A 19,078-nucleotide genomic window follows, 5' to 3' on the forward strand; every position below is an offset into this window, starting at 1 on the left:
AATATCCCACCTTCGTTTGAGTGTGAGGTGTAGTTATTTACTTATTTTTAAAGCAGGTGGGGCTGTTAATAAAGGGGAAAATGTTTTTGTGAAATCCCCAAAATGGGAGGGGGAGAGAAAACTACCCCCTCTGCTCTAGACCAGCGGTTTGCAAAGCCTGGTATGGGACTAGTAGCAACAGTTTTCCCTGAGAAAATTTAGCAATGCAAATTGTTGGGCCTCCCTTAGACCAACTGAATCTGAAACTCTGTTGTGGGATCTGTGTTTTAACAACTCAAGTGAGAACTACTGTGCTAAGCTCATCCCAGAGATGTAGGTGATTACCTTTAGGCTGGGAGAAGCATAAATGTTGCGTACCTGGGCAGCAGGGGTAACGTTTCCGCAGCGCTCATCCAATAGTCCCCCTGGCCGCTCCCAGCACGCTCCAGCTGAACCCACCCTCAAGGATCCGGTCCTTTTCCTTGGGAGCTGCTGCCAAAACCCGGCAAGTGGATTCCGAGTTTGCTGGCCCTAGGTGCCGGCCAGGCATGCGCAGTGGCGTGAGCGCCGCAGGAGAGCGCAGCGAGGTAGCTGCAGAGTGGACCTGCGGTCGCCGGCAGTACAACCGCTGGAGGTACGGGGCCTGGCGGTGGGGTAACCGAGGGGGCCTGGACCCACAGGCAGAGCACAAAGCTTCACTTCGTCGCTGGCGCACAGCGGCATAAGGGGAGTCTCTCCAGGTTTCCCTCGCTCTGGAGGAGGCTGCCCGCCGGCGTCCTGGTGCTCTCCTGCCCTTTTCGGGCAGGTGTTTAAGTTGTGTACACCGGTATATGCTGCTTACAAAGTAAACCTAATAACTGTGTTATGATTCCCTGTGTGAAGTTAGGCATTTTGTTAACTTTGCTGTTTTCCTCTCTATCATAAACTTCGGGTGGGTGGCTGCTCCTACAGCAGCAGTTTTTTGATCCAGCCTGTTTCGCTTCAACAGCGTGCCAGGTTTGTTCGCCTTTTGGTGCCTAAGATCAATAGGGCTGGAGTGAAATCGCATCCGTGGTTTCTGGGTTTGGTGTCTTTCCGGGAGCAGGGCGCCTCTGCATGCGGCATTTTAAAAAGCAAACTTACAGCGAATTTCAGTGCCAAAAACTTTCTGCATTAAAATTTTTTTTTATTGATTGATTTCAGAGAAAGAAAGGGGGAGAGAGAGAACATGGATTTGTTGTTCCACTTACTTATGCGTTCATTGGTTGATTTTTGTGTGTGCCCTGAGGGGGCAATGGAACCCACAACTTTGGTGCATCAGGACAATGCTCCAGCTAACTGAGGTGCCTGGCCAAGGTTAGCTGCGTTTTTAAGTAGAGATTTTCTAAAATTTAGGATCCCCTCCCCCTTACTTTTCTATGTAACTGTTATTCCAGGGCTCATTTGCTGCTATTAAAAGAAAGTTGTCTTTTAGATGAGTAACCAGAGTTCTCACTTTTTCCCCTTTATTTACCTGTCAACATTTTGTGGCTTATACAGAGGTATTTTCTCCTGGTGCTGCAGTATTGGTTACACTCCTACAAGGCTAAGGCTGTACTGCACAACTTTCTTGGATAACCTGTGAGCCATAAACAAAATTTTAGGCCTCGAGGAGCCTAACACACACACACACACACACACACACACACACGCACACAGAACATTATTTAGGTTATTTTAAATTTATGACGTGGGAGGCATATACACAGAATTAGTTAAGTTCAGGAAAAAGAAATTTTTAGTTCAAGAAGAGAAACCTGCATGGAAAGGGAATATGTTACCTGACTTTCCCTCCACCCCCCACGATGAATGTTTTAATGGCAGAAATAATATACAGTTCGTTTAGTTCTGGACTGCAGAGACCTTCCAGGTCAGCCAGTTCAGCTGCTTCAGCTTGCAAATGAGAAAACTGAGACCAACGAGGTTAAATGACTAGCTGTGGCTGCTGGAGCCCTTTGTTGGCAAAGCTGGGCCTCAGACCCAGGTTTTCTGATTTTCAGGGCTCCTTCTACTCCTCCCGCCCCCCACACCATTCTCTCTTCACAGTTGGGTTAGGTGGTTAAACATCTACACCTTTCTACTGTGTAGTTGGGCTTAGGCAGATAATTAGTTACTCCTGCTACTAAACTTGCTAGTACTTTGTAAAGTTCTTTCAACAAGGATCCTTTCTAAAAAAAAAGTGTTCTTTTGCCCAAACCCCATGTGACTATTTGCTGGTCGTTAAACTGCCCTCCTTTGTCTCAGTCTCATTGGGCCCATGGGCCAGAATACCTGTTTGCCCCCCTCTCTGAAGTCCGGCCCATACTGCCAGGAACAGCTTAGGTGTGACCTCTTCCTAGAAGCTTTCCTTGATTTACTGTGGCCAGAAAGTAGCTCTCCATCTCCTGAAGCCTCTAGCATTTAATGCTGCTGTCTGTGAGGCTAGTATCCCCCTTGTTTTCAGATTTCTGAATTACTGTGTTTTAGCACATGCACCGACTTCCTGACCAGTACGTAAGCTCTTGGAGGTTAAAGTCTATGACTTAGAAATCCCACCCAGCACAAAGTACAAAGTCTATTCTCAGCCACTGTCTGTGGGAGGGAGGAAGTGCAGCACAGAGTTTTAAAAGGGATTGGATGCAGATGTTCTGTAATATGGGGAAGGCTACCTTGCGGCTATGGCAAGCAGTCGTTAAGTCAAACCAGCTTGATGGGGTGATTCTCATACTTTGATGAGAGATCACACATCAGTTAGGGGAGTGCTAGGGACGGAGGTAAAATTATCATAGGGGATTGTTGCCCACCCAAGGCCTGGACTGAAGCATGTCACTCTAAGTGCAGAGTGGAGAGCACAGACTTCAGAAATGATGTAAAGGAAAATGCATCTGATGAAAGATATGTTGAAAATTACTTTAGTTTCAGGCTTGGTGTATTGGTTATAGGCGTGTAATACTCTTTATCTTATAAGTATATTCAATTATGACATTATTTCTTTCTGTTTCTTGCAGTTATTGATGTGATTGTCTTATTTACCATCTTAGATGGTAAGCTCTTTGGGAGATGATCTTAACCACTCATAATTCCAGGCACAGTAGCTTTGTAGTGTTAGACATTCAATAGTTATTGCATGAATAAATACATGGATAAATAAATAGTGTATTTTGACATGGACAGGGTGGGCATTTAGGATCTTAGAGCCATCAGGTACCACTTTATCCAGACCATTTCCTCCTTACATAGAGGAGGAACTGAGATATTCTCAACTAAGCTAGTTAGTGGTATAGCCAGAGCCTCTACTCAGGTGTTCTCACTACCAGCCCCATGCTTGTTTCATTAACCCTTACTTTTCAAGGTGGTTGGCCCCAAGATGAGGCTGAGTTGGCAGCAGGACACTCCAGTTTGAAATGTTTTATGGATCTAAACCCTTGGAGATCAATCTAAAGTCAGGAACCTGATGGCCGATGGGCGGATATCTTGTCATTGGAAGAGATGAGACAAGGGATGATAGACCAGTTCAAGGTTGAGTACACAGAGTGATGAGAGGGGTGAGACTGGGGTTTTGGGAATCTGCATTTGAGGAAGTTGAGGAGGAGTCTGGAATGGTCACTATAGCTCAGCTCGTTAGGGGCAGAAGACGTGAGCAGGTCAGCCCACAGGCCTTGGACTGAACGTGTGTTTGGTAGAGACAGTATACTATGAAGAGGTGCTAAGTGATGGCTGTGTTGTTTGTAACCCAGGAAAGTAGGCACAAGGTTGAGAGAGAAAGAGAATTGTAATCTTACCCTCCACCTGTAAAAACAAGACAGAAGTCACTTCCTCAGAACCCAAATCCCAGTTTGGAATATTTGTTTAGTTGGAACAACAGATGTTGTGAATGAAAACACAGCCTTTGCATTGAGTTGCTGGTGGCACACGCACATGCAGTTGGTCACTGTGGTCCATTGGCAGTGCTGCTTTTCCTCAGAGGAGTATTAAGAAGGGAGGGCAATTCAGGGCAGAGACACAGCTTCCTGGAGGGAAGCGGAGGGTTGGGCAGGTAGAGTGTTGTGCCTTCTTTGAATTTGGGACATTAGTTAAAATTGATTGGACAGCCAAATGCAAAATCAGGTGGTATGTTGAAGTTAATGTCTCATACACTTAAAAAATGCCCAAATATTCAAGTCTAGAGTTAAAAAGACTATATTATATAACTTTCTCAAAATAACAATAGTAATATTAGTAACTATTATTATAGAATCTTTTCCATGACCAAACATTTTACAAGCAATATGTCATTTAATCTTAACAAACCATCCTATCATATTGATGCAATTATTTTTCCTATTTTACAGATGAGAAAACTGAGGCTTAGATAAAAATCACATTTCTGAGGACACACAGTTGACATGTGGCTGAACTGAGCTTTGCTCTGACTTGTGGCTACCTGACCTCGTGCACTGAGAGCTTAAACAAGTATCTTGTCAAAATACAAAATTTTATCTGTGGTAACCCAGACAGATGCTTAGGCTGCACCCATTTAGAATGGTTACAGATTTTGGCTGGTGAAACTCCCAACATTCCATGAGCCAGACTTTAATCTGAGAAATAAAACAGTGATGGATCTTTCTGTTTTTGTTTGTTTGTTTGTATTTAAAATTATTCCACGTAGTCTTTATGTCCTTTTTAGTTTTGAAGCTTTCCTGGAGGGAGAGACAGCAACTCTTTCTCTGGGTGTACCATAAAACTATTTCTGTTCTGCTCCCTTCCTCTTTCAGGAGGAACTGGGTGATAAAGGTGAGTTGCTAGTGATCTAGGAAATACCTCTGGAGGTGGGGTGTGTGGGAAGCCCTGTGTATGAGCCAACAGACTGCAGGGTGGCCAGGTTTGCGAGGACATTTTTTCTCTCGGGGTGTAGGATCCACTGCTGGGGGCTCTGGAATTTCCAGTCTGTGGGTCTTGACCCTTAACCTGATCTCAGGCTTTTGAACTATGGTCAAAACCCTCAGGGAGAATCTATACCCCAGCACTTTCCTCTGGATCCCTCAATATCAGGACGTTCTGAAGTCAGTGCGGACTTGTCGCAGTTGGGGATGTGTGCAGATACCGCAGGTGAGGCCCCAGGTCAGAGACAAGTTTTAGAGGCAGGACTAGCAGGCCCCAAATTTGACCAGTGGAGTTGGATATGAGAAAATTTTAACCTTCAACTGCCCTCACACACACGTGAACCTAATTAATCTCTTAAGGTTTTAAGATGGAGCCCAGCTGAGAGTGTTATCCCCACCCCGCCTGGTGCTGTCCGAGCCTTCTTTCCATTTCCTGCTCCTGCTGTTCCTGAATCAGTTCTGTGCGTCCTCAGGGCCTGTGCTCAGATGTGAAAGGAAAGGTTACCTGCTTCTGGCCAGCACCCATTACTCATCTCAACATCCAGGAACTTACCACACCACCCAGCTCCTTCCCTGAACAAAGACCTGAATCAACAGCTTATTCTTGATGATGATGAAGATCAGGGAGGAGGAGAAAGAGGCCTTTGCGCCTCATCTAGGTTTATTGGTTATAAAATGGCTATACAATTTGATCGCTGGACGTTTTGCTGACGTACATAAATCGCTTGAGATTTGAGGCTGTGTTAATTTTGATCATCTTTTCAGTACCACCGTGTCGGGAGTCCATCCCAGTTTGCCTTTTCTGGTGAGAAGCGTACAGCATGGCCGCTGGGAAAGCAGGTTTCTGTGTGTAGTGATACTGTGCGCACAGGAAGGGCAAAAGTGGAGTGAGGATTCAGAGAGCCTTTCTTTCATTGAAAACATTTGTTTTATCAGAAAGTTTATTTTCCAGTAGACATACAGATAGTTTATTCATAAGGTCCAGCTGTGAAGGGGACTTTAGACTTTATCATGAACTAAATTTTTATGATTATTTATCTGAGCAATCTAGAGCTATAAAACCGTGAGAATATGTGGATGGGGACTGACTGACTGCACACAGACATGCTGCACACAGAAAACACGAGAAACGGTCTTTCCTGATAGTGAGGTGGAGGAATGAGTTAGTAAGGGGGGAGGCGTTCTGTGGAGGGGCGCTTTCTTTGTGGTAAAAAGCAAAAGATTTGGGGGAATGGTTGACCATTGAGACTGAAAGTACTAGAGGAAACTAGTTTACTTTATTATTGAGAAACTCAAATTAAATGGTTTAAAGGTCTAGTCCCAGGAATTTTTAATAAAAAATGACAAAAGCCCCTTCTGTTTGTTGGAGAACCAAGAAACACAAGAGTTTCCCAGTGCTGTCAAATAGAATTTGGATAGAATTTGAGTTTGACACATTGGTAAATGTGTATAGAATCAGTCCTGTTAATTATGCCTTGGGCCAAGGTCTGTTTGTCTAAACCTCCCCAACGATGAATTCCCATGTGGCACCCCCTTTCTGGTTAATAAATCAGTAAACCTAAACCCACAGGTCACAATCGTAAAATCCAAGGTAACGCATGACAGTCTTTGACCAAAAACTGATGTCGATCAAGCAGCTTGAATGCCTTAGATAGAAAGTACCAGCTTTATTTACACATTATTCCCATAGCTGGTGGTTATAATCTAGATTATAACGTTGAAATAAAAGATAAGTAGGTTCAGAACCAACTCATTTACAGTGAACAATCAAAGGCACAAGTAGACTTTTTTACTCATTTCACTCTTATCTTAAATGTTGACTTTTATGGCTGTATTGGTTTGTTTCTTTTTCTTTTCTTTCCTTTTTTTTTTGCCCTCAATGATATATACTCACTATGTACTTTATAGAAAATAATCAGTACAAACTAGAATTTTAAGGTTTGATAAATGCTCTCTGCTTAGGGATTTAATGCTATTCATCAATACTTGGGTGGGAAGACAATATCAACACAATATCAATTATGTTAGTACATAATTGAACCTTCAGCTAGATATCAGATTAGTATTTACAGCCTTTGAGGACGAACCAACAATCCCCAAAGACTCCTGCGTTCCTTCACTTGAACGCTGTCAGCATTCTGTTATTGTGAAGTCCCGCCTTCCTCTCTCCTCAGTTTAGCTTCACAGGGACACTCTAGCCTCAGGGATGCTTCAAAGAGCGGCCCAGTTCTTAAAAGAGTTTCAGTATTATCAGGTCAGTGATGTGCCAGCTGCAAAACGCAGCTCACGAAAAACCAAAGATGTTTTTTAGCAAAAGCTGTCAGGCAAGTGAATTAAGTCTGGAAAAAAAAACAGTAATAGCAATTTGCTTGATCCATTTTCTTATTCTCAAACAGTCAAAGTAAGCCAGGATCATGGTCAGTGGAAAGAGGTAATGTAAGAATCTCTAAATGTTTAGTGGCCAGTCAGAATGAGCTCTTTACAGTGATTCAAAGTTCAGATCAGTCGGCCTGTGGTCAGGGCTGTGGGTGGAAAGTCAAAGTCTGTGCTTCTGTGTCCGACCCCAAGAGCAGGAGGCCTCTCCAACTGCAGGTTTGACGATTAGACAGCTCATTGCATGTGAAAGCAATTAGTGAACTGCAAGGGAAAGCAGTATGGTATTTATTAGAATTACAATAATAAATGTCTGACTTTGCTGTCTTCCACCGATAAGCAACCAAGACTTTGAGAATGACTTGCCTGTGTGAAGTTACTGGCTTGGAAGTGGCAAAGGTGGAACTCGCACCCGTGTCTTCTAAGTTGACACAATGTGGGCTCAGCACTGGGATCATAGTGATGGCCAAGACAGATACAGGGTCCCTGTCCTCTTGGAGCTTCGGTCTGGCCCCAAACCTAGTGCTCTTCCAATTAATCCCTATTTTTTCTTTTACTGATCAGAGGGAATAATTTCTTTATGAAAATTATATTTGACTTTTATCAAAACCTAAATGTGTTTTCTGATGGTGCAGCTCTTTAAGTGATGTCTCGGTTGCCCCCTAAACTTCAGATTTCACTCAACAGGATATTTATTAATTTCCACTGTGGAGAGAAGGGTTGGATGCCTCTCAGCTCTCTTCTTGTTAATCAGAGGCTTGTTCCAGAAAAATATTTTCTCTCCTCTGCAAAAATCAAAGGGACGTGATTGAGTAAAGGGAGCTGGTTTGGGGGCAGGCCTGTGAGCCAGACACAGTCTTTGTAACCCTGGCTTCTCAGGTGGAGGAGGCTGACTCAGGATAGCTGGTGACAGGGGTGGGCACCAGGGGGATGGGTGGGGTGAAGCCTTGGGGGACCACAAATGGAGAGCAGTTAATTCGGTTCCCTGGGTTGAGGAAGGTGTAGAGACTTTTGAGCCGAGCCTTGAAAGGAAAGTACAAGTTCAATCTACAGAGAGTAGAGGAAAGACCAGCCCATGCGGGAAGGGACATCATGAGCCAAAAAAGCATGGAGACAGAAAAGAGCTGGCCTGTTCAGGAAACCGCGGTACTTGAATGTGTTCTAAAACCTAAGCATGAATAGGACTCACCTGGAAAGCCTGTTGAGGAACAGAACGCTGGGTTCCCGCTCCAGAATTTCTCATTCTTCAGGTCTGGGGTGGGGGCCCGAGAATTTCATCTCAGCCAGTTCCTAGATAATGCTAAAGTTACGATCTGGGAACCACCCCGCTAGAGTGTGGAGCTGTAAGTTAGATGAGCTAGAAAAAAAATGTTCTCTTGAAACTTTACTATCGTCACAAAATGGATGATTCAGGGTTTTTTAATTAGTCTCATTTTCCAAGTGGGTGTGGCCTTGTGCCCCTTGTTGCTCTCTGGAAGTTTCTTACGTGGCTCTATCACCCCCACTCCCTTTCTGGCCAAGAAACCAGCCTTTTTCTTGCATTTCATGTTTTAAAATAACTGCTGCTCAGCCAATGTGGCCATTCTACCCGCAGAAAGCTGAGCAGCAAGCGTCAGTTAGATGATGTTAGGAGCTGACCCAAACCAGTTAGGAATGACTAGTATACTCAGGGGGTATGTATGTATTGGGGTTTTATTTTGTTGATCTTAATGTTAAACTTTTTCAACAAATATGTTTGGAATAGCTAGAACTCACACAATTGCAGAAAGTTCTTTCCCTGCCCTCAAAACACATTTAGTCTTGTAGGATAATTAAACACGCGTGAACTCAGGTTCTAGCACGAGGCAGCCGGTGCTGAGAGCAGTAAGGGTGGTAGAAACCAGGGGTGACAGAACTGAGACGGAAGGCTCACTTCTCACTATGGCAGTCAGTGCAGGCGGGCAGAGGTGAGGGATGGCGGTTTATGCTGCCTTCTGGGGTTTCATGCCGGCAATTTTCAACTGTTTTCATCTCATGGCACACGTAAACTAGTTAATACTAAAAGTCTGTGGCACACCAAAAAATGGTATTTTTGCTGATCTGACAAAAAAAATAGGTAGACTTTTGATTCATTTAAGCTGATGGCTATTGTGTTGGCAGTTGTCCTTTTCTTATTTGACAATCTAAGGGAAAAGAGGCTGGTACCCCTGACTAATCAGATATTGCAAGTTTTAAAAATTCTTGTGGCACACTGGTTGAAAATTGCTGTTTTATGCAGCTTTGTAAACCCTTTGAAATGAGGGAGCATATCTACATAAAGAAAGTAATGGGGGACGGGGCATTTGAATTCAGCATCGAAGGATGGGCAGGTAGGTGCTCACCAGGTGGAGAGTGGTCAGCGGGGGTGCAGTAGGGAGAGGCATTCCAGGCAGAGGGGCAACGAACCTCCGAACAGAGCTGCAGTGGGGAAGCGCATCTTCGGCCTGGGCGAGTACTCTGGTTCATTCTGGGAAGTACGGGCAGGTGAGACTGAAAAGGGCAGATTGTGGAACATTTTAAACATGGGTTTGGGGGATTTGGGCTTATTCTGAAGGCAGTGTTGAGTTGTAGGCTTATCTTGGCTTACCCTGACTGCCAGCTTCTTACCTCCAAACACACCAGAGGAGGAGGAGCCACATTTTTCACAGTGCATTGACCTAAAAATGCTTTTTCCTGGTTCTTGTTTTAATATGTGTATTTCAAGACTTGCAAAAATTAATTCATCGTTAAAGTCTTCTCTGTCTTTCAAAAATATGCAAAATATAGAAGAATAACCAATTTCAAATTCTGAAAGGCAAATTATAAAAATGAGACAAAAATAAATGAATCACAAAAATAAATACGTAAATGAATGCATCACTGGGTTTAGAGATTATAAATGTATTTGTTCTGGCTTGTTCTGTAAAGCAGGGGATTTCCAACGTTTAACCTAACGCTATAAGTACAGTGTCCTGAGCAGATCCTCACAGGCTGACTTTGAGTGCTGAAAGGTTCCAATAGCATTGTGGTCTCTCTTCAGAAGTACTTCAGCTGTAAATTCAAAAACATCTACTGGTTTAGTGTCAAAGAGCTTGTCTGGAGATCAGCGGGCACAAAGGCCTGGGGCCTCCATTCCCGGGGGCATCTGTTCATCCCTTAAGGGGGGTGCCCACAGATGGGGAAGTCATTTGTGTCTCACTGGAGATTTTGAGAACCTTCCATGTGTGTTTCCTGAAAAGTATCCTGTGCTGAGAACTACACTGTGGTAGGAAAAGAAAAAAAGGGTGGATTTTTAAGTAGAAGTTCTCACCCTGGTGCTGCCATTGTCAGCTGATGTTAGAAGAGGCAACAGTGAGTGGGACAGAGGTGACGACTCACCCCCTTTGCCCAAGGCCCACAGCCGAGAGGTCCCAGGGGTGGGAGAACCTCCCAGTCATTCCAGCCTGTCTGAACCGTGGTGGTTGTAGTTTCTTCTGTTTTGTGTGGATTAAATAAGATAAAATGTGTAAGTAGAAAGATACCATACACATTTTAGATAAAAATCTTCTCATACTAAGATTTATTCTGTTCTGAGTTCTTCTGTCCACGTCTGGGGTCGCATAGGCCAGGATCAGGTCTTTCTCACTCTGTAGCCCCATCACCTGCTGCATGGTAGGCACCTGGTGAGCTGCTGGAGGGGTGGGAGATAAAAGGAAGGAAGGAATGTGTGAAACTTACCAATCCCCTCCTCAGCTACATGCTTAATACTAGCTTCCACTTGCTTGTAGACTAAAGACTTAAGATCCTTATATTTAGACTATTAACCCCTTCCTGTGTTTTACTGACAGTAAATTTTGAGAGAGATTCCAGCCTCATCCAAGAGACAGCTGCATAGCTTGAATTCAGAGTACAAGGATCTTTGTAGGTTCCTATGCATTCTAAACTATTGCATAAATAAATAATATGTAATAATAATGTTTTACATATAAATAATCCTTATATGTAAAAGTGATTTCAGCTTTGAAGTAAAATGAGGCTCTGTTTCTCTCAAAGTATTTTTTTATTGTTTTAAGAGAAATCAGATTAGGAAAAACCAGAAGTTACTTTATTTTACCATAGGCTTTACTTTCTTTCTTTCTTTTTTTTTTTAAATATTTTATTTATTTTTAGAGAGGGAAGGGAGGGAGATAGAGAGAGAGAGAGAGAAACATCAATGTGCGGTTGCTGGGGGTTATGGCCTGCAACCCAGGAATGTACCCTGGCTGGGAATCGAACCTGGGACACTTTGGTTCCCAGCCCGCACTCAATCCACTGAGCTATGCCAGCCAGGGCTAGGCTTTACTTTCTTAAATGTCAACAGTTATTCAGCTTTTGATTCATAAAATTAGACTTGATTAACATGGGAAGGGGAAAACCTCACCCCTTTCATTTTGAACAAAGTAGTTTTGTTTTAAAAATGATTATATTTCCTGTTAATATGCATCTCAAATATGTAAGATAAAAAGATTAAAATTTCTATATTTTTACTGACAGATTCTACTTATGTGTGTTGTGCTGTGGGACATTAAGTTTTTATTGATGTATTTCTGCAAGGTTAGTATTACATTTCTTGTAGGATTAGAATAGTAAATAATGGGAGAATGGAAAACATTGCAGTTTTCCAGTAATTCAGAGGAAATGACTACATTCTGAGATAGTGTACTGAAAGGGTACATAATGATAGACATTTTTGCAAATTAATTTATTAAATATCAGTGGGGATATTCTTTTGAATTCTATTTCACACCCTGGGGACACTTTAGGGACGTCTGAGATTACAGATGCTGCTCATCAGACCTTCTGCGTGCACAGGTTCCTTCCAGGCGTCCGGCCCTTGGCCACGATGTGAGGGTGCGACCAAAGCAAGCAGCAAGATTTCTCAGGGACATTCAAGGTTTCCCATCAACCAGACATTGCCAAAATCTTTGCCTTGAGTAGTTTTAAACGGTGTTCTATCAGTGTTCTTGGTGCACAGGATGTAATTGTTTTTAAAAATAACTTGGTTGAGGTCTAGTTCACTCAAAGTTTTAGAATATTTTTGTCACCCCGTATCCTTTAGCACTCATTCCTCATTTCTTATTGCACCCCTCTTCACCCTGTCCAGGCTATGACATGTCTAATTTCTGTCTATACATTTGCATATTCTTGAAATTTTGTACATATGGATCATACAGTATGTGGCCTTTTGTGTCTGGCTTATTTCACTTAGCATAGTGTTTTCAAGCTGTCTTCATGTTGTAGCACCAACACATCACTCTTCATGACTGAGTAATGTTCCATTGCCTAGATCTACCACATTTTACTTATCCATTCATCAGCTGATGGACATTTGAGATATTTCCACATTTTGGCTATTATGAATAATGCTGCTATGAGATTTGTGAACCAGTGATTTGGGGGGGCATACATTTTTATTTCTCTTGGGCATATACCTAGAAGTGAAACTGCTAGGTCGTATGGTAACTCAGTGTTTCACACTTTCAGGAACTGCTTGACTCTTTGTCAAAGTGACTGCACCGTTTTACATCCCACCAGCCATGTATGAAGTTCCAGGTTCTCCATATCCTCATCAGCACTCCCTATTACCTGTCTTTTTGATGAAGGCCATCTTAGTGGGTGTGGAGTGGTCTCTCATTGTGGTGACATTTCTTTTTGTATTAAACTCTATAGTTTTGAACCATTTTGATGAACAGAAATTCAGCAGATAGTAGAGTCCCATGGTCCCCCACACTGACACAGTTTACCCTATCAGTCATGTTTTACATTAGCATGGTGTGTTTATGATTAATGAACCAATATTATTATAGCATTCTTAACTAAAGTGCATAGTTTATTCATATTTTCCTAGTTTTTAACTTAAAGTCCTTTTTCTGTTTCGAGATCCCATTTATGAAGTATTACATTTACTTGTAATTTCTCTGTAGGCTTCTCTTGGCTGTGACAGTTCTCAGACTGTCCTTGTTTTTTTTTGTTGTTGTTGTTTTTTTTTAATGATCTGGAGAATTTTGAGGAATAGTGAACTTTGTAGTAGATATATTATAGGATACCCCTCTTTTGGAATTTGTCTCAATTTTCCTTTTTTCCTTATGAATAGGCTGTGGTGACATTGGTTTTTACTATAAAAAAATAGAGCAATTTACTTTAAGTATAAAAATATACAATTACAGAATTGGAAATAAGCAGAAGTGTGCTTAAGAAATTCTTCGGAATTTAAACAATTCAGTTGTCTCTGGAAGATGACCAGGTATTTAACTCGAGATGTATTTTCATAGCAAGGACTTGATCATATTGAAGACGATGAGATTAAGTAGTAGAGTTTATTTTTGAGACGTCATTACATAGTATTTAATCTAAGGGTAAAGGCAAAGGTATATTTTTCACTGCTTTACGTAACTGGGAATATTGTTTTGCTTGTAATAAAACATAAAGTTAATAGAAATTCAGATTCAGAAGAATTCCATGGCATTGAGGCAGCAAGAGTCTGAGTCTAACATACAGTGAGTACTTCCAGCTACATCAGTTCCACCAACCTTCACAGCTGCCCTGTGAAGGGGGAGAAACTGAGGCCCGGAGAGTCTGGGTCCTCTGACTTACATGGCTGTCAGAGGTTGAGCTGAGAGTTGAACCTCGGGCTGTGGAAGTCTGTAGCCTACTGTCTGTCGGGATCCAGGGTTTCCAGTGGTTTTGAATTGGGAATGCATTGAGGGACATAGGCTGGAGTCCTTATCTTACTGGGCATTTTTACCACCAGCGGGTAGAGATGGCACCGCTGTGTTCAAGGCCCCTCCGGAGTCAGGCTGGTTAAGAGCGTGTTGTTGATTGCCAACGAAGGAAAACCACACTAGCTGTGTCCAGGGCACTACAACATCGTGTCTGCCTGTGGAGTAGTGACCCCAGAGCCACATGCGGCTCCTGGAAATGGAGCCCAGGGGTCGTGAGGCAGGAAAGGAACTAGGTGGGTGGACCTCACTGAGGCTTGTCAGGGGTCACAACACTCAGTAGATGTCGGTCACCCAGTGCAGCTCTCAGTCAGCTCTGAAGTTCTTTTGATAAGGGAGTAGCATAAAAGATTTGGTTTTTAACTTACCTTTGAGTCAAATTAAGTGTGGTAATAATCTGTAAATGCACTTGAAATGAAATACTAATGTTGCACAGATACCTGTTTGAAGAAGGTTTGGAAAATTTCACTACTAATGCAGCTAATCCTTGTAAATAGCCCAAGATGGTTGATCACAGACAAATAGAAGGTTTCTTTCTGCTCAGACTTTCTTTAGAAGTCAGGATAGAGTAGGGTATGTTGCGGTAGCAAATTAATGCTGAAATCTTCATTGATTTCTTGTTCACGTAAATGTCAGTGTGCACTGGCTGTTCTTCATGCAGCTGTTCTGTAAGCACTGTCTCAGAGAAACAAGTTGCTGTGGTTTTGTTTTCATGTGGGGCTTCCAAATTGTCTTAGCAAGGAAGGGGAGCTCCAGGATCACAAGGAGAGAATCTGGCCTAGAGAGATAGCAATCACTTGTGCTCACAGCTCATTGGCTGGAACTAATCACATGACCCCACTGGAAGTGAGGGAGAACACGGCTATTCAGTGAGCAATAAATGCTTCTGCCCACCTTTGGAGCAAGATAACTGGTTAGTTTGCAAAACAAATAAAAATAAAACCCAAAACAGTTCCAGTAAAGATAGAAAAGTGTACTGAAATCTTTAGTAATTAATTAAATTAAAATAGAGTGAGGACTGTGATTTCATCTCCAAAATAAATATTCTCCAGTTCCATCAACTTGTCTCATTAGAAATGGCCTGCATGACAACTGTCACCAGGCTGATAGCTTTCCTCTAGAAATGAGCTGGCCCTGTACTTCCTTACAAAGGAGGCTCCCTAGGTAGAAGGGCACACTCTGGATGTTGTCTGTGTAGCATAGGTCCAGCGAGACCTAATATTTACTGTGATTTGGATACGCACACACACACACACACACAATGTAAGACATGGCAAACCTTTCAGCAGCTACTTCTAGAAATAAGGTTGTGGTGAAGTAAGGCTGTGTGTGTGTGTATTTTTTTTTGTATAAATACTTTTTCCAAACTAATTTTCTTCAGTTGTATTTTTGTGATGCCATTATTTTTGTAAAATTATACACCTGGAAAATGCAGAACACCTCCTTAGTTTGTCCTCACGATCTGCCCTTTCCCATTCTCTTCACTGTGCCTAAAATTCCACCATTAGAATGACAGGGTAACAAAGACCCTGCTAGGGTTGCCCGGACAGGAGCAGTCCTCTCTAGCACTCTGTTTGAAAAACTGCATTACTTGAGAACAGCTATCTTTTGTACATGTGAGTAGCTCCACCTCAGGCTTCTTATGCTGATACCTATTCCTTCATTATGTATTTACTGAACAGGACTTTGGGCCAGGCACTGAGTTGTGCCCCAGCAGTCTTTGCCCTCATAGGAACAATGATCTAGACCAAGGGTTGGCAAACTTTGTGTGTGAAGAGCCAGACAATAAATATTCTAGGCTTTGTGGGTCCTATGGTCTCTGTCTCAGCTATGGAACTCTCCTCTTGAACGTCAGAAGCAGCCATAAAGAATACATAAGTGAATGAACAGGGCTGTGTTCTAATAAGCTTCATTTATGAGCATTAAAATTAAAATGGTAATTTCTTACATTTTTTACATGTCACAAACTATCATTCTTTTGAATTTTTTTCAACTGTTTAAATATGCAAAGACCATTTTCAGTTCACGGGCAGTGTGTGAGCAGGCAGTGGGCCAGGTGCAGGCTGCAGGCTGGGTTTGCCAAGCCCTGGTCTAGAACCAGCTCCGCACAGGTTTATTCTCACAATGAGATAATGAAGTGCCTCAGTGGTCACTTAAATTATTCAAATTCAGTGTTTAAACATAATTTACCTCATCCAGGTCTTTCTTCAAAAAATAACTTCCATTAGTTGTTGGTGAATGTAATTTCTGCAAATTATGTATTTTGCATAATATATAAATTTTAACATACAATATACAAATTATTATTATGCAAAATACATGCTATACAAGAGCTCACACATACATTACTATGGAAGCCCACTAATTTTATGAACATCAAAAATCACAAATATTTTGAATAATACCTAACATCTATTGGCCACTTCCTGTATGTTAGGTCTTTTTCTAAGCCCTTTGCTGTTCATTTTAATTAATCTTTCCCAAAACTCTATAAAGTTGATATTATTGTCATCTTCATGTTTTGGCTATGAAAACCAAGATTCAGAATGATTTGCCCAAGGTTAAAAGTCAGAGTCTATATTCATTCCTAAGAATTCCAACTCCAGAGCCAGGGCTCCTAATGATGTACTTAACAGTGCCTTCCTAGGTACTGAAATATATAGATTAAAGTAGATAAACTTTTTTTTGTAATTGCAATGTAAGAAAATAGAAGTGGTGAATAAAGATTAAAAGGTCATTTTGATAAAAAGCATGTATATAATTGAAGAAGGAAACATTTAGGAAGTAAGTGTTTTAGTAGTTTTTGCTGTTTAATTTTATCCTGTCCATGAGCAAAGATAATTTAGACTAATTTGGGAATAAATGTAGTGTGCTGGGATTTTCGTCTTTTCTGAGCTTCCTGAATTAACACTGAGAAACAGGGCAGGGCTGGATTTACAATGGAATGATGCATCCTGTTCAGCTCAGAAATCATAATACAGATACTTTGTGTATAGACTTTATAAAATATTCTGTTGCATGTGACACATTGTGCTAAAGCACTTTGTAACCTGCAAGTCATATTCTAAAGGAATAGCTGTTGGTCATTTCAGTGGGCCATTTCACTATAGACAGAGCCTTAGCCCAAGTTTCCTGGTTCCTTCAGTTTGACCAGAAAAGATTAGGTCTTTTTTCTTATATATTTTATTGATTATACTGTTACAGTTGTCCCATTTTTCCCTATTATTCCCCTCCATCCTGCACTCCCATCCCACCAGTATTCCCCCCGCTTTAGTTCATGTCCATGGGTCGTACATATAAGTTCTTTGGCTTCTGCATTTCCTACACTATTCTTAACCTTCCCCTGTCTATTTTGTAGGCCATTCATGCCTCTTATTCCTTGTACCTTTTCTCCATTCTCCCCCTTCCACCTCCCTGCTGATAACCCTCCATGTGATCTCCATTTCTGTGATTCTGTTCCTGTTCTAGTTGTTTGCTTAGTTTTTGTTTTTGTTTCTATAATTTTGGTTGTTGATAGTTGTAAGTTTGTTGTCATTTTATTGTTTGTATCTTTGATCATCTTCTTTTTCTTACATCTTAAGTGAATTCACCTGTGAAAGATTCCTAGTGGACTATTTAAATTTCCCTAATTTACTTTTGGACCTGTTTTATGTTGAACCAGGAGGAAAAGGACAACAGAATCCATTCTTGTCCTAGAAAGTCTCAGAAGAAAGGCAAGCAAATGTGATATTTTATTTTCCCATTTATGTGCTAACCTTGGAAAGAAAGAAGTGGGAGAAGAATTCTGAAAATCAAATATGTACCTTGACACTGACTGACTTATCTCATCTTAACGAGCAATCATTAGGAGTCTGAGCGATGCCCCTCGGGTGCCTCTCTGGAGCCAGTCTCCATCTGTGATACCGCAGCCCTTGGTGGGGCACAGCAGTACTTTCGGCCAGGTCACTGTGCATGCCAACAACAGCTGATGTGAGACAAGGACAGATCTTTGTACACTTATATTGCACAGTGGTCATTTCCTAATTCGTTAATAATCCTTAAACTATCTCTGAGATCTAGTTTACTGCTAAATGAAAAGGGCTGTTAGATGATAGGGTCTTTCTGAAAACAATACACTTTTATTTGCTTTATATGTAATTAAAAAAATTAAATGGGCCATAAAATTCTGTAGTTGGTAACTTTGGATAATGGAATTTTTGTGCTGTAACAACACAAGATCTGGCTATTTTTTTTCTTTTATGAGTCCCGATCTTTTAAGGAACTAGACATGTTGAAATCAACTTTTTATATTGAGCTCCTTTACCCTCTCTCACCTCATTCACCAGGAGTCTGGGCCACTTTGGGGTAAACGCTTGCCCATTGGTTCATGATTCCTACAATTATGGCTTCATGACTGAAAATGGAAACAGCAACCAGCCTCAGAGAAAATAAAGTATGTATGTTTCTTACTTTCCACTGCACAACACTATAATTAGAGTTCAGGGATATCTTGGGAAATTCGCAGTGACAGGAAGTGAAGCTTGTGCGTGCCTCCTGTTGGTTCATGGTCGCTCTGCGGACGACAGGCTGTGGGAAGGTGAGGATGGTGGTGGATATAAGGACTGCGGCAGCTCGCTTACACCTTACCTAAGGGGTGTGACGGTCCCTGGCTTAGCCTGGTGTTATCCTGTGGAAATGTGGGTACAGTATTGCCAGACCTTCTGATTTTCAAAGATAAAATAGAAATGTGAATTTTATGTTACCTGGTAATTTCCTAATTATTATATGTTAGCTCCAAAATTAAAAAAAAAAACAAAAACCCAACACTTAGTGAGCCACACAGGACATGTGTTTAGGCAGGATTTGATCCCATTTGTCCCTTTGTCAGCCAGGAGAGGCTGTTGGTTCACTGAAGAAGTTACAGGAGCCCCGAGAGGGGGCCCAGGAGCATGGAGGCACAGGATGCAAGACCCGTGTGGGTTTCGCTCTCTTTTCTGGTTTGGCTGATGAGACTGTGTCTTAATTTTGCTGCTCTTCTTAATGAAAACCATTTGCTATCCTGATTAACCTCCTGGAGAAAGAGGGACGGGGGATACTGAACCCTGCTGGGGGCTCCAGGAGCTGAGTGGGGCTGGGCCCAGGGGAAGAAGACTG

At 41.9% G+C, this 19,078-nt stretch overlaps 1 protein-coding gene across 1 annotated transcript in view; it reads left to right on the top strand.

The window, feature by feature from the left end:
• The first annotated feature begins 488 nt into the window (after window positions 1–488).
• Window positions 489–19,078, top strand: part of PLS1 (plastin 1) — a 99,088-nt gene continuing 80,498 nt past the window's right edge. The window contains exon 1 of the mRNA XM_045851297.1: window positions 489–613. The gene's annotated coding sequence lies outside the window, so the exon portion shown is untranslated. The remainder of the gene's footprint in view (window positions 614–19,078) is intronic.

This window comes from Phyllostomus hastatus, unplaced genomic scaffold, assembly GCF_019186645.2.
Source record: "Phyllostomus hastatus isolate PE091 unplaced genomic scaffold, TTU_PhHast_1.1 phas_contig_86, whole genome shotgun sequence".
Classification (NCBI taxonomy): domain Eukaryota; kingdom Metazoa; phylum Chordata; class Mammalia; order Chiroptera; family Phyllostomidae; genus Phyllostomus; species Phyllostomus hastatus.